Below are 25127 nucleotides of genomic sequence, written 5' to 3'. Positions count from 1 at the left end.
TGGGGACTGTGCAGGCTAGAATTGGCGATGCATAGGGGGTGCATGTGCACCCCCTGAGATTGGCCGTGCACCCCCTGGAAGTGCCAGCTATGAAACTGGAACTGCCTTCAGAAATGCACTTCCAGTTCCACTGCTGGTGGTTCCATGCTTGGCGATTGGCCGCTGGGGGACCACCTCCCGGTCAGGGATTGGCCACTTGGGATCCCCCACCCTCATCAATGATCTGGTGCCCCTCCAGACTCAGAAGACACCAGTTGTCCAAGCAGGCCAGGGTGGGGGTTTGAAGTCCTCCCTTATCATAGCATCCTGCTGGGGTTTGGCCACACCCCCCCAAAAGAGAAGGGAGGGCTTGCTCTAGTACCCCCAGCTTCTAGCCTGAGCCACTGCAGGCATGTGATGGTATTTCCTGATTCAAAGTGAATCTCTATCCACTTGCAAATCAGTTCAATCTCTGCAGTTTAGACTAAACTCCAAAAATTGAATCAATTCAGGCTCAGGCTCTAGACTTTAAACAAAGTGCACACCATGGGTGAAGGAGGCCCTCTGAGTGAAGTTGTACAGGATGCTAACATACATCTATCTTCCAGGCTATACATTAATACAGTGCTCCTACATACTTAGTCAAGTGTAACTGTGGGTGGAGACAGCTAAATGACAGGAGTGAACCTGGCAAAGTTACTGATGTTGTTCAAGTATGTGTACCACATTCATTGGGCATACATTATTTCTGCATGGAGCCCACCATGAAGCAGCCAAGAAAGCATTAGCTGGAGGGTAAAGGTAGACTTGCTGCAAAAAAGAAATTAAAAGAGAAAAAAAGGACCTGATCTTGAAAGATTTAAACAGAGAAATAGAAGCTTTACATCCCAGATGACAATGAGACGTGGATCAATTTACAGGCTTCATGGTGACCATCATCCATGAAACCTTCAAGAACCATTCCAGAGGTCACTTCTTCCGCAGCAGCCCATCACGAGACCCACAATTTCCAGGGTTTCTGCCTCAGAGAGCCTAAGTAACAATGCCTGGACTATGCAAATGAACTTGGAACCTACCTATAATTGATAGTTGCCACCAGATAAGAATTTGTCTAGTCTTACACTTTTGATGTACAAACAACAACTTAAAACTGAGGTCTATTTCTCCACCACAGGAATTAGAAAAAAAAAAAAATTCGTCCCACCTCCCACAAAAACAAAGAAAGAAAGAGTCAAACAAACAAACAAAAACAGTCCATCAGAGAAGTCCAAGGACTGGTGTATATGACAGTGGTGGGGTGAGGTAATCTTCACCAAAAATACCCTGTCATGTGAGATTCTCTTTGGCCTTTAAAATAATCTTGTCTAATGTAGTTGACCTATTCATAGTGCTAACTTGCAGTACCAGCTAGGCAGACAAACCTCAAAAACCCAAATCTAAATTTTGTGGGGAGGAAAGTCAAACCTTGAACTGAAACCCAGAGCCAAGTTTTGCCTCTGGCAATTTTTATTGTACTGTCCAATTGACTAAAGATGTCAGATGCAAAATCACTCCTTGAATTTGAGAGCATTCAAGTTTAAGACCCATTTCACATCTCCATACCCAGCGTGGCAGATATAATCATATTCTTGTCACTACATCTGTCATGTTTAATACCAAGATTTTGTCCAAGGCTCATCACAGAACACACACTTCAGGAAATTGTCTCTCTCAGAATAAATATCCTTTATTATTATTATTACTATTATTATTATTAGTTTATGGCTGCTTTTGCTTGGAAGACCATGCCAGTGCATGCAGGAGATACATTTTGGTAAAGAGCTAAGTGGGTCTTCATTAATGTGTGTTGTACAATCATGGAGAAAACTGGTGTAGTGACTAAAGCACAGCATTAAAAACTAGGATAACTGAGATCTAGTCTCTGTTTCATCCATTGACTCACGGCATGACTATGGGCAAAGCCATTTAACATCTTCATGCCCCATCTTTAATGAGAACAATGATGTCTATGATACCAGCTTCACAGAGATCATGCCGGATTAAAGTGATATTCTTTGAGTAGAGCTACTGGTGTAGTCATATCATCATTCAGAATTTAAATGCTTCATGGTAAACTAGTTGTTATTGCCCAATTTAAACAACACTGCACACATCAAAAGCTCCAGTCCGCATAATCTCTAAGCATTGATCACGTCAGTGAAAAAATCGTTGATGCAAGCACCTTATCTGACAATTGTGGCTGATCATCTTATATTTCCCTCCCATTCCTGAGGAAAGTAGATCAAGAGGTATCTTCAATAATTTCCTACTAATGCTTTTTACATCTTCTGGAAAACCAAGGACTCTTGTTTTTTAGTTCCACTGAGAAACAAAAATTGGCTTTTAGCTGGTGCCATTTTAGAGAGATGGGTTTCAGTGAGCACTGTCTTTTCCCATTAGCGCTGCTCTAGTGCTGCTGATAGGCGCCAGACTGACATCTGCAAACACAGCAAAAAAAAGAGATAAGTTCTCTGTGTATGCACGAGTTATAGGTAGGAAGACATGTGGCAAGCTCCCCCAGCTTTCCTTAGTCTTGTTCCACAAGCACGGCACCCTGGGGTAACTCTTTGTGACAGATTCCGTTTTTTTTTTTTTTTGATTGAATACTACTAAAGATGCCAGTTAGTGGATTACCAAAACCCCAGCTGAAGCTACCCATCAGCTGCTAAAATAGACACAAAGGGAAGCTTTAACTTGTGGACCATCACAGAACATTAGCTTTACTTCAACTCTGAGAAAGCTCAAGTTGGATTGGAAAAGCCTCTGCACCAGGACAAGCTTGATCCCCTTCATCTGCTCAGTGAATTTTCTCATCTGAACATTTTTCACCTGAGAATGTGCAGTTTGGGGTCAACTGAAATGCTTGATGAGTTCCTGTTGATTTCAGTGAAACATTTCCCTCTGTTAAAATGACATTCCCCCTGCCCAACTGCCACAAAATCCCAACTCGTTTTCGCCTTTTCCAAAATGGTGTTTTGTTACAAAATTTAACGCCTTTGTTTTGTGGGGTTTTTTTTAATGTTGCTTGGCCTGAAATGTCTTATTTTTTCTGCAATTTTGTGTTTGGATTAAAAATTTCAAAAGGTTTTGCTCTCAGATTAACTCAAAAGAAATAGTTGGTCTCCTAATACTCACACTATTCTAACACCAAATTCTACCTTCCTCCTTGAATAGTTGCTTTCACTTTGCTGGGATTTGCAATAAGAGGTCTGAGTGAAAGATATGGATAATTCCCACTGAGTTTCTAGTTTTACGCATGGGAGTCTGATGCCCGGTGTCCTAGGAAGTGCACGAGTAGCCTCACTGATACTCCTATGCCAATGCAATATGACCTAGCAAACAAAACCCTGGACCTGAGTTTAGTTTCCAGCCATGACTCGGATTTGTTGCATGAATCTGGGCCTCACTGCCCTTTGGCTTCTCCATCTGTATGGAATAGAAATGCATAGATTAAGCTCCTTTGGAAAAGTGCTTTGAAATGTATATAAGACCAATATTATTAATGTTCATGAACTGAAGACTAGCTGGGACATCAAGCCATTAGAGAAGAGGGACTGTAAAAGCACTGCCAGAGCATATAAGCACAATAAAATCATCATTAACCTCTCCTGACCCCACTTTCTCCCTCTACAAAATAAGTACAATCATCTGAGCTCGCTTATAAGATACAACAAATCTTAAAACTTGCAGAATCATAGAAAGTGAGACTTGGTAGAGACCTCAGGAGGTCACATCTAGTCCAACCCCTGCTCAAAGCAGGACCAGCCCCAGTTAGATCATTCCAGTGAGGGCTTTGGCAAGCCGGGCCTTAAAAACCTCCAAGGATGGAGACTCCACCACCTCAACAGGTAACCTGAATCAAAGGAGGAGAAAGTAGAAGGATTGTGGGTCAGGTTACATGGGGGGCAAGGAGAAAGGGATTTGGTGGTAGGGATCTGCTACAGACCCCCACACCAAGGAGAAGAACTAGTTTTGGGGCTCCTGAGGCAGCTCTTGGAGACCATAAAAACTAAAGAGGCAGTAGTCATGGGGGACCTAAACTTCCCAGACATCAGCTGGGAGATGCAGAAAGCAAAGTCCCACCATTCACGCAGGTTCCTATCCTGCATACAGGACCTCCACCTGATGCAGGAGGTACACAGTCCCACTAGGGGGAATGCCTTACTGGACATGGTATTGGCAATGGGGGATGATTTGGTAGGGGACCTAAAGATTGGTGGTCACCTCGAGGACAGTGATCACCAAATAATATAATTCATCATAAGACATTGAGTGGGTAAGGTAACTAGTAGGGTGAAAGTGCTAGACTTTTGGAAAGCTGATTTCAATGAACTCAGGCGATTAGTCAAGGACGCGCTGCAAAGTAGGAGTTTTGAAGAGATGGGAGCCCAGGAAGGGTGGCTGTGCCTTAAGGAAATGATCCTTCGGGCACAGAGGGAGATGATCCCAATGCAAGGAAAAAGAGGGAAAGGGGCCAGGAAGCTTCCTTGGCTGAGCAGAGAAATCCAGGGCAGCCTATGGGCTAAAAGAGGAGCATATAAAAAGTGTAAACAGAGAGAGATTACCAAAGAGAAGTATACCTCCTCTGCTCTCACTTGTAGGGAGGCAGTTAGATGGGCCAAAGCTACTATGGAGCAGAGGATGGCATCCCAAGTAAAGGATAACAAAAACATGTTTTTTAGACATATAGGGAGTAAAAGAAAGGCCCAGGGTGGAATAGGACCCCTACTAAATGGGCAGAAGCAATTGGTGATGGACAGGGGGGACAAGGCTAAACTCTTCAATGAGTTCTTTGCCTCAGTGTTCCTAAGGCAGGGGCACAACAAGGCTTTCACTGGGATTGTAGAGAGGCAGCAGCAAGGCACCAGACTGCCATGCATAGACCCTGAGATGGTGAAGAGTCACTTCAAGGAATTGGATGCCTTTAAGTCGGCAGGCCCGGATGAGCTCCATCCGAGGGTACTGAAGGCACTGGCCAACGTCATTGCACAGCCACTGGCGGGAATATTTGAACACTTGTGGCACACAGGCCAGGTCCTGGAGGACTGGAAAAGGGCTGATGTGGTCCCCATTTTCAAGAAGGGGAGGAAGGAGGACCCACGCAACTATAGGCCAGTCAGTCTCACCTCCATCCTTGGCAAATTCTTTGAAAAAATTATCAAGGCTCACATTTGCGAGAGCCCAGCAGGACAAATTATGCTGAGGGGAAATCAGCACGGGTTCGTCACAGGTAGATCATGCCCAAGTAATCTACTATCTTTTTATGACCAGGTTACAAAATGCCTGGACGCAGGAGTAGGGGTTGACATCATATACTTAGACTTCAGGAAGGCCTTCGATACAGTATCCCACACCATACTGGTGAACAAGTTAATTGGCTGTCACTTGGATGACTGCACAGTCTGGTGGGTGGCAAATTGGCTAGAGGGTCGCATCCAGAGAGCTGTAGTGGATAGGTCGGTAACAACCTGGAAGGGTGTAGGCAGTGGGGTCCCGTAGGGCTCGGTCCTTGGACCGATAGTCTTCAATGTCTTCATCAGCAACTTGGACGAGGGAGTGAAGTGTACTCTGTCCAAGTTTGCGGATGACACAAAACTGTGGGGAGAAGTGGACACACCGGAGGGCAGGGAACAACTACAGGCAGACCTGGACAGGTTGGACAAATGGGCAGAAAACAACAGAATGCAATTCAACAAGGAGAAATGCAAAGTGCTGCAACTAGGGAGGAAAAATGTCCAGCATACCTACTGCCTAGGAAATGACCTGCTTGGTGAAACGGAAGCGGAAAGGGATCTTGGAGTCCTAGTGGACTCCAACATGAACATGAGTCGTCATTGTGACGAAGCCATCAGAAAAGCTAAAGGCACTTCACCGTGCATCATCAGATTCATGACAAACCTAACCAAGGAGGTGAGACTTCCCCTCTATCGTGCGCTGTTCAGAACGCAGTTGGAATACTGTGTGCAGTTTTGGTTGCCACACTTCAAGAGGGATGTGGATAACCTGGAGAGGGTCCAGAGAAGGGCCACTCTTATGGTTAAGGTCTTGCAGGCCAAGCCCTATGAGGAGAGACTGAGGCACCTGGACCTCTTCAGCCTCCGCAAGAGAAGGTTGAGAGGCAACCTTGTAGCTGCCTATAAGTTCATCATGGGGGCACAGAAGAGAATTGGTGAAGTTTTATTCACCAAGGCACCCCCAGAGGTTACAAGGAATAATGGCCACAAGCTAGCAGAGAGCAGACTTAGACTGGACATTAGGCTGAACTTCTTCACAGTTAGAGTGGCCAAGGTCTGGAACGGGCTCCCAAGGGAGGTGGTGCTCTCCCCTACCCTGGAGTTCTTCAAGAGGAGATTAGATAAGCATCTAGCTGGGGTCATCTGAACCCAGCACTCTTTCCTGCCTATGCAGTGGGTCAGACTCGATGATCTATTGAGGTCCCTTCCGACCCTAGCATCTATGAATCTATGAAGCTATTCTAGTGCTTCACCAGTCTCCTTCTGAGAAAGTTTTTCCTATTATCAAACTTAAACCTCCCTTTCTGCAACTTGAGACCATTGCTTCTTGTTCTGTGACTGTTTGCTCCATCTGACTATCTGCTCCATCCTGTGACCATTGCACTTTGGCCATTGCTCCATCTGACATAGTGGTGATAATCCTGGGAACATCTGTATGCCAAGTACTGGTGAACAAAAATACGATGAGCAAATAACCTAATATAGCTCAGGGTAGGGTGAACCCTGTGCAGTATGGATATAAGGTCCCATTGGCCTTCACTTTGCTTCACACAAAGAGAACGTACAACACTACCAGTCCAATTGCCATTTTGCATGATTGGCTCCCTACTCTGAAAAGCAATACATTCTCCCAGACCATTCAGGTGTTTCTGCTCCAGCGCCAACCGAAATGTGAAAGCGCTGAAAAAGAGCAAATATCTACGCCAAGGTTATTTCTGCAAAACCAATTCCTCTGCACAAACACAGAGCACCACTGAAACACGGTCAACCCTAGCATGTGCATTTAAAGCCTTGAGAAGAATAGCACAACAACAGAGCACATCTTAGGGAGCGTTTAGCACTTTGAATGCTTAATTTAGTCCTATGCTCTATATAGAATGTATGTGAACATTCTCACACACCTGTAAAGCCTGGTAGATGAAATTACTTAATGACATTAAAATGTTTCAGATATCTGAATAATTTATCTTCTACTCTCCCGACACCCAGCTTCTACTTATCTACTTCTGCCAGCACATTGTCTGTAAGGTCTCGGGCACCGGCATGATTTAATTCACATTAATTTCAGTGCTAAACTCTGATTGGCCTCAGTAGAAGCTGGATCAGACCTTTGACAAGCAGCAATTCTTTTTTCTAAATAAATAGATGAGTGAGATGCTCTGGCAAGGGCTATCTTGATGTCAGATGATCACTTCTAATTTAGTTTTCCAGGGCATTTTTTATAAGCTTTCATAAACTATCTCCCTATTTGTCCAGGGGTGCTTTGTTCACAGAGACTGCAAAAGGCACTCCAAGGGAAGTACTGGACACAGGAGGATGAACTCCCTCTTGAGGGGGTTGCTTGCTCCACTCTGTTGTGAAGAGCTGCAAACAAATCCCATTGACAGAACTAGAACTGAGCTATATCGGCACATGCCTGTGACTGGTTGTTGGACTCAAGCTGTCTGATTTTCGCTTGCCCTGAAGCCTCATTTGCTTATACGTTGGTACAAAATGCTACCATCCCAATTCAGTAGACTATTTTTTTTTAAATTTAATTTGTATCCTAGGCCACCTTAGCCAAAACTAACCCCAAATTCAAGAGTCCAGAACCATAAGTGCCCCTACTACCAGCAAACATCCTCCACCCACATCTGGGGCTTCAGAGGTTTCCAAAACCTTTGGTGGGCATCCTACTTGCAGGCCCAAGCCCAGAGGCTTGGGGTTCGGATGCTTTTGAGTTGTGCTTGCCCTTAGCCATAAGGCCCTCGCAGCAAGCAAGGGAGGAGACTCCCGTTTCCATAACCTGAGCTTAAAGAAGCTGCACCTCGGCGGGTACTGAACCACACCACAAAAGCAGTTCTCCTGCAAAGCGGTTCAGGAAAGCTGTCTTCTTGGACACAGATACATGAGATTTCCACTGCCAGGTTAAGAAGCCACGACACTTATCCTGAGCCTTCAAGAGGCTGATGTCGATGTCCTTGACTGGACGATGTGTAAAGGCAGTGGAAACCGCTTTCTACCCTGAATCTGCCACAGAAAAGATAAGGTGGGAATTTATGTAGCAGTGAAAAATATAAGTAGAGGTTGGCTGGGGGCAGCAAAGACACAGATTGCCCAACAGCCAACTTGAAAGAGTTGTAAGTCTCCTATGAAAAGTGTTTCTATGCCAAAGGTGTTCAGGAGGCCAAGTTTGAAGTTGAGAAATAAAGTAGAAGCACAGTGAACCATCTCACAGCAATGGGTCGGCGGAGGAAAAAAGCACCTGCTTTTGCACAACTGCTTTCTGCCAGGCCCCTGGAGCACACGTGCTACCAAGGAGAACTGGGTCTGCTTCCTTGCTGGCCCTTCTAATCTGCACTTGGCAGCATTTTGGTTGCAAAAAATACAGAGGTTGTATCTTCAGTAGACTAGTGCAAACATACACTGGCCTTACAAACCTATGCAATATATTTCTGATGGGACAAACCTACAAGAGTTCATGGTAAAATAAAACAGTTGTTTCATTTTGTAACCGGGTCCATATTGCTTTTGCCAGAATTGACCTGTGGCTCTGAATTTATGGCCAGAGAAAGCACACCAATCCCTATTCAAAAGCAGCCCTATAAATTCTCCTGCAATTTAAACACACATAAGGTTTAAATTTCTGATAGGACAGAGATGACACACTTTATAATGAAAGAAATTACCATTGATTGCCTGCCAAGAGATGTTTCTGTAGGTCATATTGATGCCAAAGCACCAGATGGCCTCCTGTGGGATACCGCGGGCTAGAATGGATTCTCTCCACTCAATACTTTATTCTCTCCAAGTCAGCACTGTGATGTCAAGCTCAAGAGAGTGACCCAGGTAAAGGAGAGGGAGAAGCCGGCTGTGCACATGTTGCTGGGTGACCGCACATATTTAACAGACACAACACCGGGGTAAAAATCAAGTAGGCAGCACTTGTGCACGGGTGATTATTCATGTGAGACCTACCACCGACAGCTAGACAACTTAAGATAACTAGCTATCATATTGCGCTTTTCACCTCCTTTACATCGTTTCCCTATACTGTTAGCATAGCACGCGGCAGGCAATTATTTCAAGCAGAGGGCCACTTAATGAGTTTTGGCAAGCCATCAAGGGCCTCATGACAGACAGCCAGCAGCAGATAAAGATTATTTTTCTAATTTTTTTTAGGGGACCCATGGGCCAGATAGACTGGCTTGGCGGGCCGCATTTTGCCCACCCCTGGCACAGCAGAATCCAAATCCCAGTGCAGGATGGCATTGGAAAATAAAGAGAGTGCCTGAGCGAGTACTGGCGGGAAAGATTTCTCTGGAAACATGACATTGACAAGGAAAGTCTGTTTTGACAAAGCAAATTCGTCCTGACAAGAATGGTTCCATAATAACCCCGGATTCCTCCTGCACCCAGCAGCACAGGCAAAAACACCCTACAAGTCTAGAGAATTGAGTCGGAGAGAAGTCCTACTTGTTACAACACAAAGATGCCCCTACGAGTAGCAGCGCACAGAGAAGCACAGCACATGCATCAAATCATAGAAAATGGGGGTTGGAAGGGAGCTCAGGGGGTCACATCTAGTCCAAGCCCCTGCTTCAAGCAGGACTAGCCCCAACTACATCATCCCAGCCAGGGCTTTGTCAAGCTGGGCCTTAAAAACCTCCAAGGATGGAGGTTGCACCACCTCTCTGGGTAACCTGTTCCAGTGCTTGCAGAGGTGGCACCAGCACAGCCAAATACATCCTACAGTGCTAGAGACCAAATCACAGAGCACTCCTGCTTGTCCTATCACAACGATGCCCCTACAAGTAGGAATACCCAGAGAAGCATGGCACACTCAAGGACACAACAACTTGATAATGACTTTTTAGTCTGGCTATCAACACCAAGACTGACTTAATCATGCTTCTCCAACCCACCTGCTCATCATTTCCGGTCACTCTGCAATGATGACACGCAGTGGCTGGGTACCTCTTGGCACAGACCTGGCATGGGGCAAAGGAATGGTTTGCTGAAGTCATTTTGAGGCATGGAGGGTAACGGTAGAGGGCATTTTCTGAAAACAGGCTACGTTTTAAAGCTGATGTTCACTTACGAGTCCAGGGACAGAGGTCTTGGGATATGCAGTTCTTTCCAACTTGACCATCTTGGTTCTCTGTATTCTCTGTCAGGTTTGAATGCTGACATCAGATCCTCCCAGCATCCACAAGCATGCATGATCATATTCTCCTGAGGAGCCTTTGGAGAACAAAGCAAAATGCCTTATATTACTGCTGCACGTCAGCAGCTTATCCCATTAACCATGGCAACTGCACATCGGGATATGCCCTTTCAAGTGCAACCAATACTGTGGAATGGATAAGCGATGTTCAAACCCTCTCTTTTGCTATGATGGAGACACACAAGAAGTCTTATGCTACAAAAACTTCTCCACAGATGAGCCATTGTTTTGTCTCCAGGGGCAGTTCTTGTGCACCTATGACCTACTTACCCGAATCTGGACTTTCAGGATGAAACCCTCTTTTTTAGTCCGTGCGCAAAAAAAATCTTAGTAACTGCATACTCCTTTTATTTTTTCCACAAGTCAGGCCTCGGGGATTTGCCCCGGTTACAATTCATGATTTGCCCCAGTCGTAGCCAGTTCCAGATGGTGGAGAAACCCCTCATGCCAACAGGATGAAGAGCCAGGAGCCATCAATTTGCATGGAGGGAACATAACCCAGTTGCAGGAATGGGTTCATGGGAGCTTTGCCTTGTGTCTCCCAAAGGCTTTGCCTTCTTGGTCAGCCATGGGTTTAGCAGATTTAAAATATCTATTAAAATTAGCACCAAGACTCAGGTAATTTCGCTAAAAGGAAAAGTGGCCATTCAAGCTAACACGATGAGGTCTGCTCGTGCTCGCCTTGTAGAATGAGTTAACTGACTTCTTTAACCAATTCTACTTATTACATGCTTGGAAAACACTCACACTATAAAGTGAAAATCCCTCATGCCCTGCAGACTAAATACAGGTCCCAGCTAACTCAGTTAGCCCAGCATGGTTTTTTCTGGGCGATGCGCTTCGTTTGTGCACTACAACACATGCAGAAGCGCCATGCAAAAACTGAAAAGCTCTATTCAGATCAGGCTGACCTTGGGGATCTGTGCAGATTAGACTGCAGGGAGAGCACACAGGTCAGCTGTAAGAGAGACAGAAACTGCAAAAAAAGAAAGCAGTACATGAATCACTTTCATTTGTCCGGGTATAAGGAGAGAGGAAAACAGAACCTGAATGGTACAAAATAGTGGACAGGAGCCAAAAACTTAAAAACACTAAAGCCATGTTTGCGTCCAATACTTTTGGGAACACAACTGCTGTGCTGAAAAGGACAAAACACCTATTGAGTTCACAAGGATATTTACTTCATTAAGTACTACAGCATTTGGTCCTTTGGAGTTAGTTCTGCAACCAGACACAGCTCACGTGATCCTGAAGGACGCTGCCATTGAAGGGGCCTTGTAGTTCACCCAGCAAGTTCAAATCATCATTGCAGCACACCCTACAAGCATTTTGTGCAGCACAGCAATAGTACCAAGGGGAAAACCAGGAGGAATGGCCACAAACTCCTGGAAGATGGATTCAGGCTCAACCTTAGGAAAAACTTGTTCACAGTCAGGGAGGCCAGACTATGGAAAAAGATCCCTCCAGAGGTGGTGCGATCAGCCAATCACCTACCCTGTAAACCTTCAAGAGGAGACTGGATGGTCACCTTGCTGGGGTCATTTGACCCCAGTTGTCTTTCCTGCCTTGTGCAGGAGACTGGACCCGATGATCTGCCAAGGTCCCTCTAGCCCCTTACAAGCTATCAATCACGCACAGACGCTCCAGCTGGGGAGTGAAGGCAGCAGTCTGTACGCCAGTCCGTGGCTGAAGCATTCAGGTTTTTGAAGCACTTCCAAATGAAGCACTCATCAACTCTCAGGGTGGGACAGGCACAGATTTGGCCTCCTGCACCAAGCCGCTTTGACAACCCGATTCAATGTGAAATTTGCTCTTTGCAAACATTAAAGTCCAAGGCATCCTATTAATAGGGTTCAGCGTGTGTAAGTTGCATGACATAGCACAACTATTGTTTGTAGAGCCAGACACTATTGTAAAACAATACTAATACTCACACACTCAAAAGTCTGGATTAAGCACACACACACACACACACACACACACACACACACACACAGTTTTCAGACTCTTTATACAGATAACACTCAAAGGCAATTCCCTGCCATCCCAACACTCCCGCATATATGCACACACTCTCCACTGTGCTTTGCTCCAGGAATACTGGCACATTTTGCAGTGGGGAGTGGATGCCATCTGGGTACATAGGCTCAATTAACACGTGTTGACGGGGGGTGGGGGGGAGGGGAGAAACACACAAAGCATCCTTCTGATTTCTACTTGGCCTATGTGTTGTACGACAAGGGTACCAAATAAGAGCAGGGCCCCACGGCACTAAGTGCTTGAAATCATAATTGGCCTCTGGCTCAAGCTTCTTATGAACTACATAAACAACAGATGGCAAGAGTTAGAGAAACACAGAGACAAGAACTGACTTTCCCCTGGATGACAAAAGCTGCAGGGCTAGTAACAAAATCAACATCTCCTTAGCTCACGCCTGTCCTTCGTCCCTTCAACCACTGTGCATTCAACAGGGACTCACAGATTGATATACTGATCAGTAGCTCTATTAAGTAAAATAACTTTTCTTTTCCAGAAGCCCTTGCAAGAGGTCTATTGTTGCAAATACTTTGATCATTAAATACCAGTACATAATCTCTAGGTGTATTAACCATCTACAAAAGGTTCCTTCCCTCTTCCTCTGTTGCATTTTTTCTTTTCCAAATCGTTTTAAAGGGTGCTTCTGATGATTTTGTAAATATACTCAGAACAACTAATGGTGTATTTATTGCCCCCCCACCCCCACCCCGCCGCCAGCATATTTACTTTTCATTGTAGGTCTTTATAAAGGACATCAGTATCTAGATTCCCTTCTACAGGCTGGGAAATAGGCACAAAAAGGCAAAGTCATTTATCCACAACTTAGCAGCAGCAGTAGATTCACCCTTGGTCTCCCCTAAGTCTGGAAGTTCATAGGAGTTGGGTACCGAACCTGCCTAGCGGGATTTTCCAACAGCATCTGCAGATTTGTGTGTTAGATTTGTGTGCACCTAAATCTCTTTGAAAAACCTGATCATCTATGCTCCAGCTCTCCATTATACCATGGTAACAGTACTTCACAATTATTTACATAGATACCCTCATCCAGGAGAGGCAGGGAGGTGCTAGATACCATAGTAATGGAGACTGTATAACAATTTCTGAATTCAAAACAAGATCCACGGATGTGGATTAGGTCAACTGAGTTCTTCATATCTTACATGCTCTTTCATATCTATACTGGTGCCAGCTCCCCTGCAGAACAGGGAGAGGAACAAGATAAACTGGTGCTCAGCCTCAAGGTACTTCCCCTCTTGCTGCCAGTTGCTCTTCACTTTGAAGCATCAAATCTGACATGGTAACAGCTGCAGTTTGCACTCCCCCTCTAGTTAAAGACAAGCCCTGCAGTGGATCTCCCAGAGGTTACAAGAACAAGAACTAATGTACTAAGCTGCTCGAATAAGACCATAAACAGCTGGAGAAAGTAATGGGCTGAGACGGCAGAGACCGCTAACCATTATTATCCAGCCACAAGTCCAGAGCACAGGGCTCTTGCACTAGCATGAGCCATTACTTACTTTTTAATTACTAAGTACAGTTTTCAACACTATTTTAATTAAGATTTTTTTTTTTTTTTTTTAAACAAGGATGGCTCTGGATGTTCTTGGTATAGCATCCTGTCTTTACCGGAGATGTCTTGCTTGCTGCAAGCAAAACTAACCAACTGGAATATTATGCTTGTGATATGGACATTTTGACCAGCTTATTTTATGCAACACCCAGCACACATTTTTTCTTTGTGGAAACTCCCTCCCCTCAATAACAGCAAATCAACAGCTCCCTGCCAGATTTCTGACCTGCCTAGATCTTGGGCAGCCTGCTTGGTTGCGCACTGGCCTTTTTCATTTTCTTGATCACTGGTGCCAACGCAGATGCATGAGAGGCCAAATCATACCACAGCCACTTAGCACCTAAACAGCTTATTTCATCTAATGATCTCAAAGCATTTCACACACCTCAGGTAATTAAGCTTCACAGCAATATGGGGAGGCAGTTAAGTATTATTCCCATAGAAAAAATGGAGGGATAAGGATGAATTGAAGATGGCAGTTTAGTCACAGACCCCCAGAGCAACTCCAAGAGCATTTGACCTTTGAATTCTACTTAGAGACCGATATGTCCCTCCTTGCCATGCCCTTCAGATTCCTGTTCAAGATCTGCATTGAACAGAGAGGTTAAAACACAGTCAGCCAAAGCCACCAAGATTCCCAAATCAAAGCCAGAAACAATAAGTTAATCTGGGATCACTCAAACAAATGAAACTTGGCCCAAATTCCTGGCCCTCAGCAGAGCTTCCATTTGTCATTAAAGCAGAAAGCATATCACTCTCAACTGATTTCAGATAGCATAGGGAAAGTTTTTTTTTTTTTCTCTAGATCTATTGATAAAGTATAGCTTGCTGTTGCTGTTACTGTATGGTTTCAAAGATCGACAATTTTCTGCCAAGCTAAATTCAGGAAGTGGCGGGACATACATAAGGAAAACTAGGTCCAAAATGGAAAAGGAAAGGCAATTTCTATCTGTTGCAACAAAAACCTCGATGGGGCACAAAACCACCTAAGACAATGGCCTTGAAAGTATAGAATCCAAACTAGGAGGTGTATTCAGATCTGCATTTTTTTAGGCATGCTAACATTAGCAGGACATCAATGTATTCCAGCTGAAGAAAAGTAGGAGCACCGGTCTAGAAGGGCGTCCTAAAGCCCTTATTTTTCTTTGATGAGTCATTTCTGACAAATCATGCTATGGTTAAATTTAATTTAGTTCCTGCAACAAAAAGTAAAATTGAAATGCAATTTGTCTATTATGTCTGAGAAAGTACAGATTATATACATGTAATTATTTTAACTATTCATCACAAAACTTCAAAGGCAGCCCTCACATGTCATAAATCAAAAACCTTCAGAGCAAATGTCAACAACCCTAGTTGTTATTAAGTGCCACCAGTGTTCAATTATCCCTTTTTTTTTATTTTAATATTGACTATTAGTCTTTTAAATTAAAGGCAGAATCTCTGGGCCAGAATGATTGCCCTTTGCAAAGATGGTAATGTTTAAAGTACATCAAAAGGAGCTATATTTCAGTCCCGTATAAGACTGAAATCCATTATATTGCAATGGGGGAAAATATACATGGGCACCAAGAGTCGCTCAACGAAAGATTTCTTTTGGTGCCCAGAAAAATGAGGGTTAGGCAGCAAACATCACAAAAACGTGTATGGGGCAAGATGCAAGGGGTTTTTTTTTTCCCCCATGGGGACCTTTAAAAAAAAAAAGTTGTTTGTTAGTTTGTTTTAAATGTAGCTGTTTATGAAGAAACTAAGGGAAATAGTCCATCAAAATTAAATGGACTTCCATGAGATCAGGTACAGTTATTGGCGTTATCTGTAATATAATTGCACCTATGTATTACATGCTAGATTCCAGTCCTATTGAGTTAGGCACAGCACATGCAAATCAAAAACTTTCATGGCAAATCCATAGGACAGACCAAGTACACAAGGGAAATTACGGAGCGACAAAGTGGCTCGTGTAAGAAGGTGAGTAGCAAAGCTGGGAACAGAAAACCAGGTTTCCTTACTCTCATCCAGTACCCTGTGAAATAGGTACATTGCTTCTGAGTTTCTCAGCTTAAACATTTCAGTATCAATCCTGCAGTCAGATCCTCACCCAGAAGCCCTTGGGCTTCAGTGTCAATGTGAGTGGCCCATTACACTCACCCCATAGCCCAAGCAAGTCAGTGAGGCACCGTACACAGCGGTTTAGATTGACTTTATGGATCTGGGCTGCATTTTAGTTGTGTGTAAGTGTCTAGACTGCATGTGACTGTGACTGTAAAGCTCACAGCTTTCTCAGCAAGTTATGTAAACTAGTGTGAATATAATGTCAGGGTTAAATGAATGTTTGCATTGATAAGTAGATTAGAAATCCCAGTGCTTGCAAGCATTGTATGAGCTAATTCCAAATCCTGACTTGCAAATATTTACAGAGCTTTAGCTCACTCAGTAAATACTCACAAATCATTTGTAACTCACTACTTGATGTAAACTGCAGTTTTCATACAGTGGAATTAAGCATTCACGGCCAACAGAGCAGGTGCGCTTCCTCCCTGTTTTTCTGCAAAGTTGCAAAGCAAGGTGGTATTTATGCACCCTAGCTCCATCACCATACCATGGTCTAATGCTTCCCAACTTCTCTCCAATCCTAATCTAACTTGAGCAAAATAGATGAGTTTTTAAACTGATATTTCCAAGCAGGTTTTCATCACTGCTCCTCCCTCACCGCATGGCAAAAGACACTTGGAAGTACGGGACTTACCACTGCACACTTCACTCTTTGAAGAGTTTTGCTAACTTAGTGGCACCACTCATGGTGGGCTGTATTATTCAAAACCAGTAAACCTAATACAAAGTGGAATTCAGTGACTCCCATATCAAAAGCTCGGTCATGTTTCACATTAAATGATTTTTTGGTAAAAATGTAATAAATGAATAGATGCTATACAGTTGATAAAATACACATGGCACACCAAAGATGCTTTTAATTTAAGCACATCAGAAGGAAAGTGTTATAATTGGTTATAAAACCCAGCAGATCAACAGATGGCTCTTAATGGACCCTAAGTGTCAAGACTGGTTCTAAGGGAGAAGGTACTTCCTTTAGCTACCTATGGCCCATATTTTGTAGGGACTTATCAATCAAAACTAGTGCCTTGAATTGGGCCCAGAAAGCTAGTGCAGGCTCTGGAGCAGTGAAGCAATGTACCCCCGGTGAGGCACTCACATCAGAGGGCAGGCCCCCATATTTTTCACCAGGTGCAGCTGCTGGAGAGTCATCAATGGCAGAATTACATAGAAAACACGGCAGCAGTCTATTCCCTAGGTTATGAAGGTGTGGACGATGGTGGCCCGCTCCGACTTGGCAAGAAAGGATCAGAGCCTTCTCACCGGGTGGTGGCATAAAGCATTTCTAGCAAATGCCATCACCTGAGCATTCAGGTGCAGGCAAGGATCCAGGAGTGCCCCAAGACTGTAAAACTGAGTCACAAGGGGAGGTCTGAACACCATCAAGAATGGGCGATCCCTACCCTCTGCGGGTTGATCATCAACCTCTTGTCATGCACACAAATCAATTAAACAGGCTTTTACTATCAAATCAAGGGGGAAATGTGAAGGGAGTTGTTGTTTTTGCTGCTTTACTTCAAATTACTTTTGGGGAAAAAATACCATATTGCCCTTGTGGAGCCTTTTGCTATGAGCAAAGGAGGGAGATGGCTCAATACTGAACATCCAAGATTTGTTCAGAATTAAGCTACTACCAAGAATTCTGTGTACAACGTTTCTCTCCAAAATGAAAAGCATCAGTGAAAATGAATCGCCATTTTTAGAGGATCCAAACCATTTGGCAGGTATAATAGAAACAGCACCAAAAAACTGTTGACATTTCCTTAGGACTCCTGCAGAGGTAAACTTGCAATAGCGATTGATTTGTTGTTTTCTCTCCAGGTATCTATACATTATTTAATGTGACTGAACATTTTTAAACCCATTTTCTTGTGTTTCTGAAATATCAATGCCTTTTACAAGGTTGAGACTTCTGTAAATCTCACTTCCATGTATAAAGTGTATTGGTCTAAAATACTATAGTTTAAGCTATACAAGAAAGAGATCAAGGGATTTTCTTAATAGACAGGGTGACCTTTGCAGTGCTTGTGTGGGCTAATCTTTGTCACACTTCACTTCTCCCCGAACTTTCATGCTCATTTTATTTCCCTTTCCCTCCTTATGCAAAGGCATCTCTTTCTTCTGAAAAAACTTCATCTCCTATCACCCTTGGGAAAAGAGTTTGCCACGAGCAGGAAGCCAGGAATTGCCAGTCTAGGTCCAACCGGCAGGCCTTTAAGTCAAGTGGCCTGCCTGGAACAGTGGCCAGTACTAGCAGTTTCCATGGACAGGTAAAGAAAAGACATAATGGACAAGTACGTAATAACCTGACCCTGACAAAAATGTCTTTCTGGCTCGATCAACCGATAGGGTCAATGTGCTTCCTGCAGAGTGTGCCGAGGTATTTACAGCCTGACCGCTGTGGAGCTTTTCACTGGTATTGGCATTGCAGTCTCACATAGACAGCTCTGTTAAAATGAGGCTTCTGCTTCAGTGGGTGCTATATAACACAAAAGCCACATATGGCCCGTGCTCCCCAGCATGTTACAAGACACAAACCTGAACATTTTTAAGCATTTCTGCAGGTAACAAGTGACAAATTTAACTGAGTTTCACTTATCCTTCCAGGGATCTAGGGAAGAAAAAAAACCCTCTTGTCTTGCATGAGTCTCTCCTATCTTTGTAGTGCTGGATTCTGCTTTCAGAAGTTATGACACCAAGCAGATAACTGGGAGCTATAAAAAAATGCTATAACAATATGCTTGCATTCACTTCCATGTACTAGGCACCAGAAATGTGGGGTGCAGCTGCTATAAAACAGAGAACGGGTTCAATTGTACTATCACCAGGGCTGCTAGATGAGTCCTACTATCCACAGTGAGAGCAGGGAGGGTATTTTCCTCACCAAAAAAAAAAAAAAAAAACTAATTAAAAACTCACTTGCAACAGCTCTATCCAAGCGAGGGAAAAAGTTCATTCCTGCTTGCCTTCCTAATACAAACATGCTCATCATGCTTACCTTGCACAGATTTCACAGCCCTTTAACACAGTTGATCCACCTTTGCAAAAAGGGGCAACTGAGGCATGGAATACAGGATTGAGCTGACTTAAATGAGAACTGGAAAGGTATCCCGCTGTCTAACTCGGTGATGCACCACACTGGACTCCACGTGCTGACTTACCAACTCAGGGTTGCCTGTGAAATGCAATTGGGGGCAGCCAGTCTAAAGTATGAGGCTGTCTAAACAGGGATCTTCCCCATTTGCCAGTTGGGGTTTTCCGTGACCACCTCCAGATGGTGAGCCCTGGGATTTTGGCATGGAATAACCTGGGGGGTGAGGGGAATGGCACCACGAGCAGCCTGCAATTTTTCCCCTCGCCTCAGTGGGAATTAATTAGATCCCCATGTCTAAAATCAGAGAATCACATGAGAGAGAACGACGCACTAACTTACATGCCTAGGGCCTTTGTCCTTTTCACCCCAAATCTGATCCTCTGTCAGTAGTTCATGTCTCTAGCCTCCTTGGGAGAATGTAGCCTCTTTGTCCTGTTATCAACTTGTTATCCCAAGTTGAGACACTGAGATATGCAGACCCTAAGTGACTTGCTCAAGGCCATAAGCAAGGTGAGGACTGTATCAGATCATAAATGGACTCGGATCACTGGAGCTGCAGTCACAGTCCCTGTTACGCATCCCCCTTCCCTCATACAAATCCTATTATGTGCAAATCTGCAGTCCTCTCCACCTGCTCCCATCATGCATTGCCATTTACAGTAACCGTGAACCTGCAGCATCACAGTACCACACTTCTACTCTCCTGACACACCTGTCTATCAACATGCGTTAGCCCACATCCTTGCCATTAGTTAGTGAGTGCTGACAGTGTGCGCAGCCCTGCACAAAAAAAAAGATGAAGGCCTGGGCTTTGCCCAGAGGAGTTTACAATCTGAAGATGAAAGAGGAGATGCACAAAGGAAAAAGTACGTCACAAAATCTGTCAAAAGGAATTCAATGAGACAAATTCACTGGCGCTAGAAAAATCCACCCAAGCTCATCACAGTTATATCTGAGACCCGACGAGAGGTCACAGATGCTCAGGACACAGGGGTGTCTCCCAGCTGTGAAGCTTGAATGGCTGCTGTGCCAAGGTTGCAAGATCATTTCTTTGCTTGAGATACCCAACATTTCTGTATGTATTATCCAGGGCTATCCAGCAACATTTCTTGGGTGGTTACTGCCAGCAGAAGTCTAATGGTGCACATCAGTCCTACACAGGCCTCTTATGTTTCTATCCTCGTTTACCTGATCGTCCATAGGATGCTTTTGGCAACAACAGAGCTAAGGCTGTCACTCAGTGACAAGCACTATACATAACTCCATTTAGTGCGAACACAGTTCTACCTCCCCCTGAAGCAACGTTTCAGAGAGAGGCATTGTGATGGAGATGTCATCAGTTGAATAATGCACAGAAAAGTCTCAATTTTCATGTTAGACAAGGACTTAATCAAAAACTTTGAAACTCTGGGAAAGATCCCCACTTTAATGAATCACCAGAAATTAAGTTACCATCTGCTTTATTTTGCTCTTTTGTTTTACCTTTGGACTTGCCCTTTTGAGTTGCTGAATTTCCCTTGCTGTAAGCTGCCCCAAGCCTTCCTTGGGAAGGGTGGGATGCAACTCAAAGAGGTTTTAAGCAAACACACGCTTGCATTTTGCCTTAGAGAACTCAAAATTGAGGTTCTGGTGGTCCGATGCATACATCACACAACAAGGTATTTGGGGCTTTTCAGATTTCTCTCAACCTGGGCAGTGAACCCAGCATCCCTCTGTCCTGAAGGCTCTTATTACCGCAAAGTGCAAGTGAAACTTGATTAGAAGGGCTAATCTGATTTTAAAAAATAAGGGGTATTTGGGGTGTCACATGGTAAGGCGCTCACTCAAGGCAGTGACAGTCTGGCTGTTGGGAAGCTCCTAAAACAGGGCCGAGTTTTTGGGTAGAGTGCCAAGACCACCCACAACTTCAACTTGTAAGATCTTGGCATTCCCGGGTCGGGTGGCGGGGGAGCCTGATCCTGGTGGCCAGACAGCCTCGGCCTCTTCCCTGCCATCCACCCAGAGGCACGCGTGCCAAGCAAAATGTCTTTGAGTGCCACACTTTGGCACCCATGCCGAGGGTTGCCTACCCCCGTCCTGAAAGTTGTGTCAGATCCTCCGGGTTGGGCAGGGTCTGGAGACAGAAACAGATATAGACAGTAGCTCATTAAGCCAGGGGTTTTCAACCTTTTGGGGCCATTGTACCCCCGGTGCCCGGTCAAGAAGGCAGGAGTCCCCCAGCGGCCAGACCAGCAGGAGGTCCCCCACGGCCAATGGGTGAGAAGTTCCCCCGGTTGAAAACCCCTGCATTAGCTAAGGCTCCTGCTCCCCTGCTCTGGGCTTTCCTGACAGGGGCTGCTCGGTAGCATGAAAAGCCTTTATTACCAACGCAAGCAAGGAGATGCAGTCCACCCACTCCATCAGGGCCGGACTAACGCAGAGACAAACAAGTCACATACCTCGGGCCCTAAGTGAGGAAGGGGCCCAGTTGTGCTTATTTTATATATTAGAGTGAAAAAAAAGTCATAAATATACAGTATTAAGTAGGGGGCCATGAGTTTGCTTGTCAGGGGCTCGCTAAAGGGTTAATCTGTCCCTGCACTCCTTGTCTCTCAAACAAGTGATGAGCCTTTAAGGGCTAGAGTCCCCTGTCAAGTAGAAAGCATCCTTTGTTTGTAAGGGCTCTCAGAAGCACAAAGGCAAGTTTAGGAAAAATATTACGGGACAGATTTCTCCCAGGGCTGAGCAGCACCTGGAGTTCGGGCCCTAAATGTTGCAAATTCCTGAGAGCCTTGCAAGATATGGTGGCTTTTGCTCCCCACCCTTTAGAGTCGCAGCTCCAAGAGCATGAGAACGTCCTGAGGTTTTCAGATGTCTCCTGCACCAAAATCCATTCCCAGCCCTGGGGCAAAGGCTGGCAAACCTCTGAGCCCTAACAAACCAAGCAAATCAAGACAACCACGCAGTTAGTACTCTTTAAAGCTGCCTTTACACACACACACGTATACTAGTAGGCACACACGTAGACATACACGTGCATATACACGCACACACCTGTATACATACATGCATGCGTGCTCATGCACACCCCCACACACGCACCCTTTGCTCTGGAAACCATAACCAGACACGTGCTTGTGTTATGCTTTAGAGAATGCAATTGAAAGTCATCTGGCAGCCCAATGTACACATCACTCAAAATGCTACCTCAGGCTTTTCATATCTCTCAGCCTGGGCAATGCAGTCAAGTCTCAGGTCTGTTTAGGCCAATCCTCAGTGCTGCCACGTGCATTTGAAACCTCGTTGGCTAAGGCTTACCTCCCCACATTCACCATGTGTGCGCAGTGCCCGTTGCTCACTCAGGTCAGTCAGGGCAGATCACTAGCCGTACTACAAACCAAAGTCTCCAGTCAGAGGGCACAAGTGAAGCCCAGACTTCCAGCTCGTTACATGAACAGAGGAAAATGGCACGTGTACACCCCAGACTTGCTTGCAGCAGGGGAAGTTGGGGAGCCTGGTTGTTGGGGAGCTTCTCGCAGTGGCTTGGACCTACAGGCTCATCAGCTCCTCTGAGCAGGGCAGTGCAAGATATGCAGAGTCCTTTGGTCACCTAAACAGGCTCATCAAAATTCACGGCAGTCAAGCCCCTGCTCAAGGGGCACAGGCAAAGCACAGACCTTCTTTGCTGCGAGATAAATACTAGCTGCACAAGAACAAATTATTACAAGCAAAAATCAGCCTGGAACTGTTTGTACCCCAAAGGGAACAAACCTAACTGGTCCCTGTAAACTATCACACACTCACACTGAAGCACTTCCCCTATCACCCCTGAGAGAAAAGAAGCACTGCTTCCTGGCTTGGCCTTATAAGTGAACTCAGCTGCTCTCAGAAGAGCAGCATGTGCCTCCAATTACAGGTGAAAGCAAAAGGTGGTTAGGTTCTGCCTCATATGCCTCAGTTGTGTGCTTTCATGCCCAATACTTTTCTGCTCTGTCCTTCCTAACACAGAAGGTGGTGAGTTCACCAATTCACTGTATTGTTCAAAAAATGATTCATGTTTAGTGGTGAGAATCACCTTCAAGGTAAAAAACCGACTAAGATGAAAAAGCTCCAAGGGGCTCTAAGAAGACTGAGCCAGACTTGGGAAAATGTTATATGCTTGATTTCTCAGATCAGCACCTGGACTTCAGACATTAAGTGTTAGTTTTTGCCCTATGTATGTATGTATGTATGTATGTATGTATTTTATTTATCCCACAAAAGGCTCAGGGCAGTTTACAGTAACAGCAAATAAGTCATTTTATATATATGAAATGCCTACCGCAGAAGTTCAGTGCACATAAACCTTTTTCAAAATGGCTGAAACCAGTTTAAGATAAATCTGGATGGATAGAGTATCAGACGTAACTGGTTTAGGATAAATTGGTTTATTGAACTTGTGTCCCAAATCCCCTCCAGATATTATATATGACTTATTTGCTGTTACTGTAAACTGCCCTGAGCCTTTTGTGGGCTAAATCAAATAAATAAATAAATAGGGGGAAAAACTAGAGGTGCATCGATACACTGGTCCAATATCAGATTGGTACGATATAAAGAAAATTGGCTGTATCAGAAATTGGCCCAATGCAGCTAATAATTTGGCCAAAAAATACTCCTACGTATGCTCACCCATGTGCCCCTGCATGCCTCCGCCTACATGTCAGGAAGAGCCGGAGCTGTGCCGGACATGTAGTGGTGGTGCTATTTTGGGCTATGGCAAAATTTGGGGTAGATGCAGCCCCCTCCATAGCTCCTGCCCCAAGCCCAGCCTCTGTCTAGAAGAGTCTGGCACAGCCCCAGCTCCAGTCTGCAGCTGCTGCCCACCCGCCCTGCCCACCCCTGCACACATCTTGGGGGTACACACTCCCCCCATGCCCTCCCAAGAACGCACAGCAGTGGGAGCTGCACCCCCCCCCCCCAATGAGCCGTGGCTCCATCCCATGCCCTGGCCCACCCTGGCTGGGCAAAGGCTGCCCCTGCCCCCTCCCTCCCTCACCGCAGGGGGCATTGATCTGCCCCTCACCACACCCCTCCCTGTCCAGCACAACAGACTTACCAGCTGCATGCAGCTCTAATGAAATCGGATAGGTATTGGCTGATACACCTCCTTAAAAAAATCAGCTCTCAGTACCAGCACCCCTAGAAAAAACAACACTTATTGTCAGAACTCCAGATGCTGATCTGAGAAATCAAATGTATAAACTGTTCCTAAGTCTGGCCTGGCCTTCATATAGCTATAGATAAAGACGTAGGACATTATAAGACAACTCCCCAAACACAGATAGAACTTGCAGGAGGTTGCCTTTGGTTACCCTTTGTGGTCAGAATGAGATATAATGGTGGAAGTGGTCCCTTTGGTATATAGGGCCCACACCATTAGGACTCCATAGATCAAAACCATCCCTTTGAATTGCACCCAAAAAGCTATTGGAAGCTAGTGAAGACTCTGCAGCACTGGAATAATTTGCTCCTGGCATAACACTCCTGTCAAAAAGGTGGGCTGCCATGTTCTGCACCAGCTGCAGATTTTGGAGGGTCTTCAAAGGCAGCCCCACGTAGAGCAAACTGCAGTAGGGCAACGTCTGTGAGCCTTGCTTTATGTACTGGGCATTCTCCCTCCCTCTCGGAGATAACTCTCCTAGAGTCCAGGGATTATGTGAGAGTCTCAGCTTGCATGTAAATAAAAGGAATTCTATCTCTACGCATGCACAAACGCTGAAAAACTTCTGAATCCTAAATGTTCAAAACTTAATAGAGCAAATAGAGAAGCACAAATTTGGTTCTCTTCATAAAAGTATTTAAATTAACCAATGAAATCTAGGGAGACAAGTCTTT

The 25127-nt window shown here is 44.8% G+C and overlaps 1 long non-coding RNA gene across 1 annotated transcript; it reads right to left on the bottom strand.

Moving 5' to 3' along the window:
* Positions 1-1690: 1690 nt before the first annotated feature.
* LOC132244772 (uncharacterized) lies at positions 1691-23066 on the bottom strand. The gene is made up of 4 exons (XR_009456525.1): positions 22569-23066; positions 10333-10475; positions 10157-10222; positions 1691-2456 (listed from the first exon to the last, which is right to left on the bottom strand). It is a non-coding gene; the product is annotated as an uncharacterized LOC132244772 (long non-coding RNA).
* Positions 23067-25127: the final 2061 nt, after the last annotated feature.

This window comes from Alligator mississippiensis, chromosome 14 (genome assembly GCF_030867095.1).
Source record: "Alligator mississippiensis isolate rAllMis1 chromosome 14, rAllMis1, whole genome shotgun sequence".
Classification (NCBI taxonomy): Eukaryota; Metazoa; Chordata; order Crocodylia; family Alligatoridae; genus Alligator; species Alligator mississippiensis.
Note: the sequence above shows the minus strand (reverse complement) of the source record. Positions and strands in the feature narration are given on the sequence as shown.